Source organism: Lutra lutra, chromosome X, assembly GCF_902655055.1.
Source record: "Lutra lutra chromosome X, mLutLut1.2, whole genome shotgun sequence".
Taxonomy (NCBI): Eukaryota; Metazoa; Chordata; class Mammalia; order Carnivora; family Mustelidae; genus Lutra; species Lutra lutra.
In genome coordinates, this window is record NC_062296.1 from 44,622,807 (window position 1) to 44,634,549 (window position 11,743).

Below are 11,743 nucleotides of genomic sequence, written 5' to 3' on the forward strand. Positions count from 1 at the left end.
GTAATTAAATGTAACTTCAGTAAGATTTCTCATGCAGTACTGGTATGGATACAGTGAGATGAATATTTTCATATATTGGGAGGAATGCAAGTATCCTTTCTGAAGAGCAATCTCTGTGTATGTGTATACACATATGTATATATAACACACAACATTCATGAAGCCATAAAATGTTCACATTACGATTTTTGAGAATGTATCTTAAGAAAAATCAAACTATATATAGACAAAAAAGCCCATAGCAGCATGATTTATAATGATACAAAGTTGGCTAATAAAATATCTACCAACAGGTAGATGTTTATATACACCCAAAAATGGAATATAATGCAGCTATTAATAGTTATGTTTTCAAAAAACAGTCACTTCCTGGAAAGATATTAATATAATAGGTAATAAAAATGCAGATGTGCAACTACATGGTCAAACTTATACTAATTTTAAAAAGTTATACCTTGGTAATGGAGTCAAGTACATACATCAAAGTGTTGATGATGGTGAGGTTATAGGTGATTTTATTTATAAAAGTATTTCCCAATAACTTTCAAATTTTCTTTTGGCCATATTTTATTTCTAAAATCAGATAAATGACAAGCATGATTTATGAAGGAAAATTTATGACTCTGCCTGTTTTCTCTTTGTGGACATGCTCCTGAATAGTTTGTATTGCTTTGGAATTTTTAATTTTTTAAAAATAGCTGTTGTTTTTTCCCTATTCTCTTAGCTCTAATTTTGCCCCAGATTTCTTAAGCGACACTGGTCCTTTTTAAAAATACGTTCTCTAAAATCCAATTTCTTTACTGATCTGAAGATCATATTTGACTATGGACCTGAATTACTGCAAGTGTATCTCTTGGAAACATTCTAATTAAAATATTAATTAGGACACTCACCACCAGTTTTCTGTATAACTCCTTTGTGAAGTAAATTCATAAGACAAATTTCATTCGAAGACCTTCTACTATTGTCCTCCTTCATCCCTTTTAAAAGTTTTTCCTACCTTTTCTCTTGTCTCTCTTGCTCTTCCCTCTCCATTCTCTTTCTCTGGTTTCTCTTTCCCTCCTTTATCTTTTCCTGCCTGTCCCTTTTCCTCACTTTTTCTCTGACCAACTATATCTACTTTACCTTCTTTCCTTACTCTTCTCCATTTATCTTTGTTTTATGCTAGTCTTACTTTTTCCTACATGAATTATTTTGATTTTCCAGTCAATTCTCTGTGTCCTACTATCTGTCAGTCAAAAAGGTTGATGCTTTGGACATACTGAAGTGCTTATAAACTGGCATAACCTTTCTTCTTTTTTTTTCCTAATAAGAAAAATTCATTTTTGTAACTTGATTAACACTGGCCTTTGGAGTTTGTGGTTATGTTGCTGATACATGTTCATTTTACTTTCCACTATAACCCTCAGACTCTTGTGATTTCATTTTACTTTGGTGCATTTGATTCTTCTTTCCTTTGTGAATCACATTACATTTATGAATGCTTTATCAAATCTTATTTTATTGATTTTTGCCCATTTAAAAATCTTATCCTGCTTGTAGTCTATTTTTATGCCTATCCTGCAATGTTCAGGAACACCTGAAAATTTTATTAAGCATTCTCTACCTTCTACTCCCTAAGTACTAAATGAAAATATTGAATTGTACTGAACTCAGAGTGGACCCCTAAGGGACCTACCTGACACCTTCACCCAATGCAGAATTGAACTGTCAGTAATAACTTTTTTTGCTCAATTTTTTTGACTAGTTCTGTATCTAAACTATTCATCTTATGACACTTCCATCTAATTTATCCTTTTACAACATTGTTGCTAGCCCACGTCTCCACCAACTTTTTCTTTTTCAAAGTACTAAACTTATCCTCTTGAAGGAAGGATTGAATTATAGTTTCACATGATTTGTTTTTGACAAACTCATACTACCTATTACTTGTCTTTTTATTTCTTTCAGGTTTACATTGATCATTATCGACAGCTTCACATATTGTGTTAGCTGTTCATTGCAATGATTCAGTGCTGAATTTATTGATTTATTGCCTTTTGGAGTTATGTCATTCTCTCCACACAGACCTCCTACACTTTTTGAAGGCCCTGGTTGTTTAACAGGCTACTAAAATAGTTCTCTTTTTATCTATACATTTAAAAAATTTTTTAAATTTATTTTCAGCGTAACAGTATTCATTGTTTTTGCACCACACCCAGTGCTCCATGCAATCCGTGCCCTCTCCAATACCCACCACCTGGTTCCCCCAACCTCCCACCCCCCGCCCCTTCAAAACCCTCAGATTGTTTTTCAGAGTCCATAGTCTCTCATGGTTCACCTCCCCTTCCATTTTCCCTCATCTCCCTCAGCTCCCTTCTCTTATTTTATATCTCTTTTGGTTTCAAAGGATCATCTCTTTGTCCATAATATAAGCTATGACCATTAAGTATTTTCTGTTCTTCTTAGTGAGTGTTCACCTATAAAACATTCCATTTGTGTATTTATTGAATAGAGTTGGTACTCTGTGTTTGCTTTATATTTGTTTCTTAAGACCAGATATTTATTTTGGAGGCATTTCTATAATTCCTATTCCAACCCCCCCTACACAAATAAAACCCTTAAAATTATTTGTACCATAGAAAAGGATTTGTTTATTTTTTATTTTTTAAAGATTTTATTTATTTATCTGACAGACAGAGATCACAAGTAGGCAGAGACGCAGGCAGAGAGAGAGGAAGGGAAGCAGGCTCCCTGCTGAGCAGAGAGCCCAATGCTGGGCTCGATCCCAGGATCCTGAGATCAAGACCTGAGCCGAAAGCAGAGACTTTAACCCACTGAGCCACCCAGACGCCCCGGATTTGTTTATAATCAAGGTGTGAAAAAGACATTTTTAAATATAATACAAAATACAGAAGCTTTAGAAAAAAATATTGGCAATATTGATTTTTAAAAAATAATAGAAAAAATCATGGTGGGAAGTGGGGGTGCGACTGGCCATATAGGGCAGCTGGCTCAGGAACTGCCTCATGCAGCCTGATGGGTGTCCCTGCTGCAGTGCTTGGGCTGGCCTGAAGGCCAGTGATGGTCCATGGGTGCCCCTGAGGAGCCGCTGCTGCCAGTGACCCACACTATGGAAAAAAAAAGCCCATTGTCACCTGTATTGTAGATCAGAGCTTACTCACCTCTATTTATCCAATACTTTTCCAGCAGCTTCCAAGAGAACAGATGGAATGGAGAAGGTACCTTGGCTGGGCTTCAAAAGATGATTCACCTAGAATCTAACTTTGTTCAATTCAAGGAGAAACTGCTGCTCCAGGAAGGAAACAAAGTCCCTCTTACTTTCCCCTTTCTTCATATTTATTTGATGGAATGCTGTGATACTGGTGTGTAAAGCTACCATAAAAGATGACCTCAACAAGTGGCAGAAGGTTGTGAAAGACCAAAGCTCTGTGGACTGGTTAATAGTGGTGGCTGAAAACTGAATGGGAAGAAATCAGAGAGAGAGACAAACCATGAGAGACTCTTGACTCCAGGAAACAAACTAAGAGTTGCGGAAAGGGGAGGTGGGTGGGGGGAAGGGGTAACTGGGTGATGGGCATTAAGGAGGATGTCACATTATCTGATGAGCACTGGGTGTTATATGCAGCTGATGAATCATTGAACTGTACATCAAAAACTGGAGATGTACTATATGTTGGTTAATTGGATTTAAATAAAATTTTAAAAAAGAAAATGGTGCAAGAAAAAAAAGACAAAAAACAAACCAACATCCTTTCCTGAACTTCTATTGTGGACAAAATAAGAAACAATTTTTGTAATAAACAAAGTGACCAGTGTGTCATGCTCTCCAACCCCTTAAAGAACTCTTCTTGAACTCAGGAATCCTTGGAATATCTTCTTTACCAAACTCAGGACATTGTTTCCTATGTCTTTTAACAAAAACCTAGGCAAGTTTGAGGATGACCTGAGAACTTTGAGGGAGAGGAGGACTGAGCCAGGCTGGAGCTTTTGTGAGTATTTCATGGTTTGGGAGGAACTTGCCTTTGTATTTGATATGCTGCAGCAATTTGAAGATGCCCTGGTACAATATAATGAACTGGATGCCTTCTTTTCTCACTATGTTGTCAGCTTTGGTTCTGGGGATGGTGCCAACTGGTTCACTCTTTCTGCCAGCCAGTGAAAAGCTGGAATGGATTGATCCTCCAAAAGCCTGTAGACATGTGAAAGTTTGAATTGACACAGAGGCAAGAAATCACCCTGTTAGATCTGTGCATTTACTTGTTTTCTTGCCAGTGCACCTTGTTCCTCTTCCCGTAGAGCCTGTGGGAGGTGGCTCAGCATGCCCTAGAGCTGCTGCACAACTATGTGTAGGAACTGATGCTCTTAGAAGTCTGTTCCACATGGTATTCTGAACTGCTGTCTTGGAGATACTTCAGAGGATAGAAGGTTGTTGTGACTGGGCAGAGATAGACTCAAACTTTGCCCACACTGTGGATTTATGGAGCTATGCTACCGGAAACTAAAGTCCTTGGGCTATTTGTGTGGACTTGTGTCAGAAAAAGGACCTAACTCAGAGGACCTTAAAAGGGTAGTTGATCTTTTGGCAGTTTTGGGAGTTGAGTGACCTGAAACAGCCAACATAGCTCAGAGTCATTATAAGAAACCCAAAGAAACATTTTCATCAGCAGAAGCTTTTGAAAAACACTACTCTGATTGGTCCCATGCTGCCATCAAAATACACTCTAGCATCAGGAAGATCCTGCCTGTTAATTTCATTGGAAAGGATCCTGCAGACTTTTACATGTAATTGATTTTGAACTTTTCTTTGAGTTTCAAACACTTCATACATGTAGTAAAAGAAGGCTTGTTATGCATGGGATCAATATGAAGTGTAAATAAATTTGTAGAAGGAAAATGTAGAATCTGTCAACCAATCATCATCAGGTTTTTTTTTTTTAATTTCTTCTGAAAACTAGATGGAGAGATTTTCACCTTGCTACCCTTAATCCTTGTTATTGATCATCGTGTTTCTTTAATTAAATTAAGGTAATGTACCTCTGTTATATATGCAGGTGGTGTATATATGTAGGTGGTATATATAATATATATGATATATAGTATTGTAATTTTATTTAATTAAAGAATTATGAGGAAATAAAGAATCTATAACTAGAGGCATAAATTCGGATCCAGATTCTTTTTTTTGGGGGGTGTTCCAGTTCTTAAATACTTTGTGATATAACATTTTCTCTAGTTTGTATCAGTTGCTTCTTGTGCAGATTGAAAACCTTGAGGTCAGTGAGGTAAAGTACCTGCAGTATCTATGAGAGAGGGATGCTCTAAGACTGACTGAGAGATAATGTGGACAAGTACTGCAAATGTTGCCAGTCTAGCTCCAGTTTTGGAGTTGGGTTCCAGAGAAAAAACTCAGAACTTTCATAATTCTCATGTGTTTGATAGAATCAGCATATCAAAGAGAAGAAACCCCAGCTGGCAGTGCAATTGCTATTTCAAAGCCCTGGAAAAGGATATAAATTACAAGGGGAAAGATATTTACATTTTTTTCAAGTGTGTGTTTGAAATGCTAGCTTGAAATCTATAATTAAAAAAGTAATTTTATTGGATGAGACAAAAAATTCATGGCAAAACCACTAAAAAATAAAAGACCTTTGGCCTACCATATTGTTTTTCATAGTGGCTGCATCAATTTGCATTCTTACCAACAGTATAGAAGGCTCCCCTTTTCTCCACATCATTGTTCACACTTGTTCTCCTTTTACATTTAATTTAATTTATTTTATATCATTTTACTTTATTTTTGATAATAGTCATCCTAAAGGGTGGGAGATGATACCTCATTGTGGTTTTGATTTGCACTTCCCTTATGATTAGTGATATTAAGACCATTTTCATATACCTGTTTGCCATTTGTATGTCTTCTTTTGAGAAATATCTACTCGAGTCTTTGCCCATTTTTTGCCTTTTTACTTTGTTGATAATTTTCTTTGCTGCTAGAGGCTTTTTAGTTTGATGTAATGCCACTTGCTTATTTTTGCTTTTGTTGCCAAAATCTTACCATCTATGTTTCCAGGAGTTTTATGTTTTCAGGTTCTTTTAGGTCTTTAATCCATTTTCATTAATTTTTATGTATCGTGTAAGAAAGTGGTCCATTTTCATTCTTTTGTATGTGGCTGTCCAGTTTTCCCAACACTGTTTATTGGAGATACTGTCCTTTCTCCACTGTATATTCTTGGGTCTTTTGTCATAATTAATTGACAATACATCTATGGATTTATTTCTGGTTCCACAGTCTGTTTCATTGATTTGTATGTCTTCTTTTGATGCCAATACCATACTGTTTGGATTACTGAAGCTTTTTAATACAGTTTGAAATCAGGGATCATGATGCCGTCAGTTTTTTCTTTTCTCAAGATTACTTTGGCTATTTGGGGACTTTTTGCAAATTTTAGGGTTACTTGTTCTATTTCTACAAAAAAATGTCTTTGGAATTTGGGTAAGAATTGCATTGCATCTGTAGACTGTTTTGGGTACCTTGGTTATTTTAACAATATTAATTCTACCAATCCATGAGCATGGAATATCTTTTCATTTGCTTGTGTCATCTTCAATTTCTTTCATCAGTGTCTTTATAGTTTTGACTATACAAGCATTTTATCACCTTGGTTAAATTTATTTCTGGGTATTTTACTCTTTTTGATACAACTGTAGGTGGGATTGTTTTCTTAATTTCTCTTTGTGATCGTTTATTAGTATATAGAAATACAAAAATTTTTTGTATTTTGATTTTATATCCTGCAACTTTACTGAATTCATATATTAGTTCTAACAACTTTTTGGTTGAGTCTTTAGGGCTTCCTATATATATTATGTCATCTGTAAATAGTGATAGTTCTACTACTTACTTTCTAATTTGGTTGCCATTTATTTCTTTTTCTTGCCTAATTGTTCTAGCTAGAATTTCCAATACTGTGTTAAATAAAAACAATGAGACTGGGAATTCTTGCTTTGTTCCTGATCTTACAGGAAAATCGTTCAGCTTTTCACCATTTTTAAAAAATTTTCCTCTTAAAACTGCTTTTGTTGCACTCTACAGATTTTGGTATGTTGTGTTTTCATTTTTGCTTATCCCAAGATATTTTTTGATTTCCTTTTTTGATTTATTTTTGATGCAACTCTTGTTCAAGGGTTTATTGTTAGATTTTCCATACATGTGATTTTTTTTCTTTTCTCCTTTAGTTATTGAATTCAGTTTCATTCTATTGTGGCTGGAAAGATACTAGGAGTGATTTTACTGATTTAAAATTGTTGACTTGTTTTATGGCCTAGTATGTAAACTATTCTATAAAATATTCTGTATGTGCTTGAGAAAAATGTATATACTACTGCTGTTGGGTAGAATGTTCCATATATGTTTATTAGGTCCATTAGGTCTATAGTGTTGTTTAAGCCGAGAGTTTCCTTATTGATTTTCTGCCTATATGATCTATTCATTATTGAAATGGGTATTAAAGTCTCCTATTATTGTATTGCTCTCACTCCCTTTAGTTCTTTCAATTTTTCCTTTATATTTTTAGGTGCTCTGATGTTGGGTACATATGCGTTTGCCATTGTTATATCTTACTGTTGAATTGTTAAAAATTTATCATTATGTAATATCCTTCTTTGTCTCCTTTGACAGTTTTCAACTGAGTGTCTATTTAGTCTGATATATGTATAGCAATGCCTGCTCTTTTCTGATTACCATTTTCATGGTATGTCTTTTTCTATCCCTTCACTTCAAGCCCCTGTGTGTCCTTAAATCTCAACTGAATACTTATAGGCTGCATATATTTAAATATGAGTTTTTATCCATTTAGCCACTCTATATCTTTTGATTGGTGAAATTAATCCATTTACATTCAAAGTAAATATTGATAGGTAAGGGTTTACTATTGTCATCTTGTTAATTGTATTCTGTTTTGTAGTTCTTTTGTTCCTCTCTCTCTTGCTATCTTCCTTTGTTATTTGATATTTTTGTAGTGGTATTCTTTGGTTCTTTTTGTTTTACATTTTTGTATTTACTGTGGTTTTTTTTGTGGGTGCTGGAAAATGTAGGAAATGCATTTTGAAATTATAGTAATTTAAATCTGATAACAACCAAACTTCAATATTATACAAAAACTTTTGGTTTTTACTGCCCCCCATGTTGTTATTGATGGCAGAATTTACTCTTCCTTATATGTATCTACTAATATATTTTTGTGGTTATAATTATTCTTAATAATTTTGCCTTTTAACTTTTATGTTAAGGCTAAAGGTGATTTATGTATTATCATAAGATTATTGCATTATTATGTGTTTTTCTATATACTTAACTTTGCCAGAGATTTCCCCTATGTTCATCAGTTTTGTTTCTTCAATCCCACATGAGTGAAATCCTATGGTATTTGTCTTTCTCTGACTGACTTATTTTGCTTAGCCTAATACCTTCTAGTTCCATCTATTTACAAATGGCAAGATTTCATTTTTTTTGATGTAATATTCCATTGTGTGTGTGTGTGTGTCTGTGTATACACACACACACCACTTCTTTTTTTTTTTTTAAAGGCTTTATTTATTTATTAGTCAGAGAGAGAGAAGGAGAGAGAGCACAGGCAGACAGGGTGGCAGGCAGAGGCAGAGAGACAAGCAGGCTCCCTGCTGAGCAAGGAGCCCGATGTGGGACTCGATCCCAGGACGCTGGGATCATGACCTCAGGCGAAGGCAGCCGCTTAACCAACTGAGCCACCTAGGCGTCCCACACACACCACTTCTTTATCCATTTCTCAGTTGATAGTCACATGGGCTCTTTCCATGTTTTAGCCTTTGTGGACACTGTTGTTATACATGGGGTGCATGTGCTCTTTTGAATCACTATGTTGCAATTGCTAGGTTGTAGGGCAGCTCTATTTTGAATTTTTTGAGGAACTTCCATACCATTTTCCTGAGTGTCTGCAACAGTTAGCATTCCTACCAACAATGTAAGAGGGTTCCCCTTTCTCTGCATCTTTGCCAACATCTGTTCTTTCCTGAGTTGTTAATTTTACCCATTCTGACTGGTGTGAAGTATATTTCATTGTGGTTTTGATTTGTATTTCCCTGATGACTAGTGATATTGAGCATCATTTCATGTGTCTGTTGGCCATTTGGATGTCTTTGCAGAAAGGTCTGTTCATGTCTTCTGTCCATTTTTTAACTAACTGGATTTTTTTATTTTGGAGGGGTGAATTTGTTAAGTTCTTTATAGATTTTGGATACTAATCCTTTATCTGATATGTCATTTGCAAATATCTTCTCCCATTCTGTGAGTTGCCTTTAGTTTTGTTGTTTCCTTTGCTGTGCAGAAGCTTCTTATTTTGATGAAGATTCAATAGTTCAGTTTTTGTTTTGGTTTCCCTTGCCTTTGGAGATGTGTCTAGTAAGAAGTTGCTGCAGCTGAGGTTCAGGAGATTGCTGCCTGTGTTCTCCTCTAGGATTTTGATGGATTCCCGTCTCACATTTAGATCTTTCATCCATTTTGAATTTATTTTTGTGTACTATGTAAGAAAGTGGCCCAGTTTTATTCTTCTTCATGTTGTTGTCCAATTTTCCCAAGACCCTTGTTGAAAAGACTCTTTTTTTTCCATTGGGTATTCTTTCCTGCTTTGTTGAAAATTAATTGACCATATAGTTGTGTGTCCATTTCTGGGTTCTCTATTCTGTTACATTGATTTATGTGTTGATTTAAAAAAAATATTTTGTTTATTTATTTGAGAGAGAGAGAGAAAGCATGAGAGGGGGAAGGTCAGAGGGAGAAGCAGACTGCCCGCTGAGCAGGGAGCCCAATACAGGGCTCGATCCTGGGACTCCAGGATCATGACCTGGGCCGAAGGCAGTTGCTTAACCAACTGAGCCACCCAGGTGCCCCTATGTGTTGATTTTTGTGCCAGTATCATACTGTCTTGATGGTTTTAGCTTTGCAATATAGTTTGAAGTCAGGAATTGTGATGTCTCTTGCTTTGCTTTTCTGTTTCAAGTTTACTATGCCTATTCAGGCTCTTTTCTGATTCCCTACACATTTTAGAATTGTTTGTTCTAGCTCTGTAAAAAATGCTGGTTGTATTTTGATAAGGATTCCTTAAATTTGTAGATGGCTTTGGGAAGTAAAGACATTTTATTTTATTTCTTTTTTTTTTTAAAGATTTTATTTATTTATTTGACAGAGAGAGATCACAAGCAGGCAGAGAGGCAGGCAGAGAGAGAGGAGGAAGCAGGTTCTCTGCTGAGCAGAGAGCCCGATGCGGGGCTCGATCCCAGGACCCTGAGATCATGACCTGAGCCGAAGGCAGCGGCTTAACCCACTGAGCCACCCAGGCGCCCCTTTATTTTATTTCTTAAAAAGATTTTATTTGTTTACTTGACAGAAAGAGAGAAAGCACAAGTAAGCAGAGTGGCAGACAGAGGGAGAGAGAGAAGCAGGCTCTCTTCTGAGCAGGGAGCCCAATGTGGGGCTCGATTCCAGGACCCTGGAATTTTGACCTGAGCCAAAGGCAGCCGCTTAACCAAATGAGCTAATCAGGTGCCCCAAAGTATAGACATTTTAATATTTGTTCTCCCAATCCATGAGCATGGGACATTTTTCTATTTCTTTGTGTTTTACTCATTTTCTTTCATAAGTGTCCTATAGTTCTCAGAGTACAGATCTTTTGCCTGTTTGGTATTCCTGGGTATCTTATGGTTTTTGCTGCAATTGTAAATGGGTCAATTCCTTGATTTCTCTTTCTGTTGCTAAAAATGGTGCATAGAAATGCAACAAGACTTCTGTTGTATTGATTTCATATCCTGTTACTTTGTGGAATTCCTCCATCAGTACTAGCAGTTTTTTGGTGGGATTTTTGGGTTGTTTTCTACATAGAGTATCACATTGTCTGTGAAGAGTGAAAGTTTGGGTTGTTCCTTGCTTTTATTTCTTTTTGTTGTCTGATTCCTGAGGCTAGGACTTCCAGTACTATGTTGAACAACAGTGGTGAGAATGGACATTCCTATGATATTATTGACCTTAGGGGGAAAATCTCTCTGTTTTTCCTCATTAAGAATATTAGCTGTGGCTCTTTCATACATGGCCTTTATGATGTTGATGTATGTTCCTTCTATCCCTATTTTGTTGAAGGATTTTATCAAGAAAGAATGCTGTATTTTGTCAAATGTTTTTTCTTCACCTATTGAGAGGATCATATGGTTCTTATCCTTTCTCCTATTGATGTGATGTATCAAGTTGATTAATCTACAGATATGAACCACCCCTGCAACCCAAGAATGAATTCCAGTTGGTTGTGCTGACTAATCCTATTAATATATTTTGGATTCAATTTGCTAGTATCTTATTGAGAATTTTTACAACTATGTTCATCAGGGATACTGGTTTGTAATTCTCATTTTAGTGGGGTCTTTGATTTTGAAATCAAGGTAATGCTGGCCTCATAGAATGCATTTGGAAGTTTTCCTTATATTTCTGTTTTTTGGAACAGTTTGAGAAGAATACATTTTAACTCTTCTTTAAATGTTTGGTAGAACTTCCTTGGGAAGGCATCTGGCCCTGGACTCTTGTTTGTTGGGAGGTTTTTGATTACTGGTTCAATTTCTTTGCTGGTTAAGTGTCTGTTCAGATTTTCTATTTCTTCCCACTTTGGTTTAGTATTTTTTATGTTTCTAAGAATTTATCCATTTCTTCCAGATTGCTTAA

At 35.9% G+C, this 11,743-nt stretch overlaps 1 pseudogene; it reads left to right on the forward strand.

Moving 5' to 3' along the window:
• The first annotated feature begins 3,070 nt into the window (after window positions 1-3,070).
• LOC125091467 (trafficking protein particle complex subunit 10-like) lies at window positions 3,071-4,789 on the forward strand (annotated as a pseudogene).
• Window positions 4,790-11,743: the final 6,954 nt, after the last annotated feature.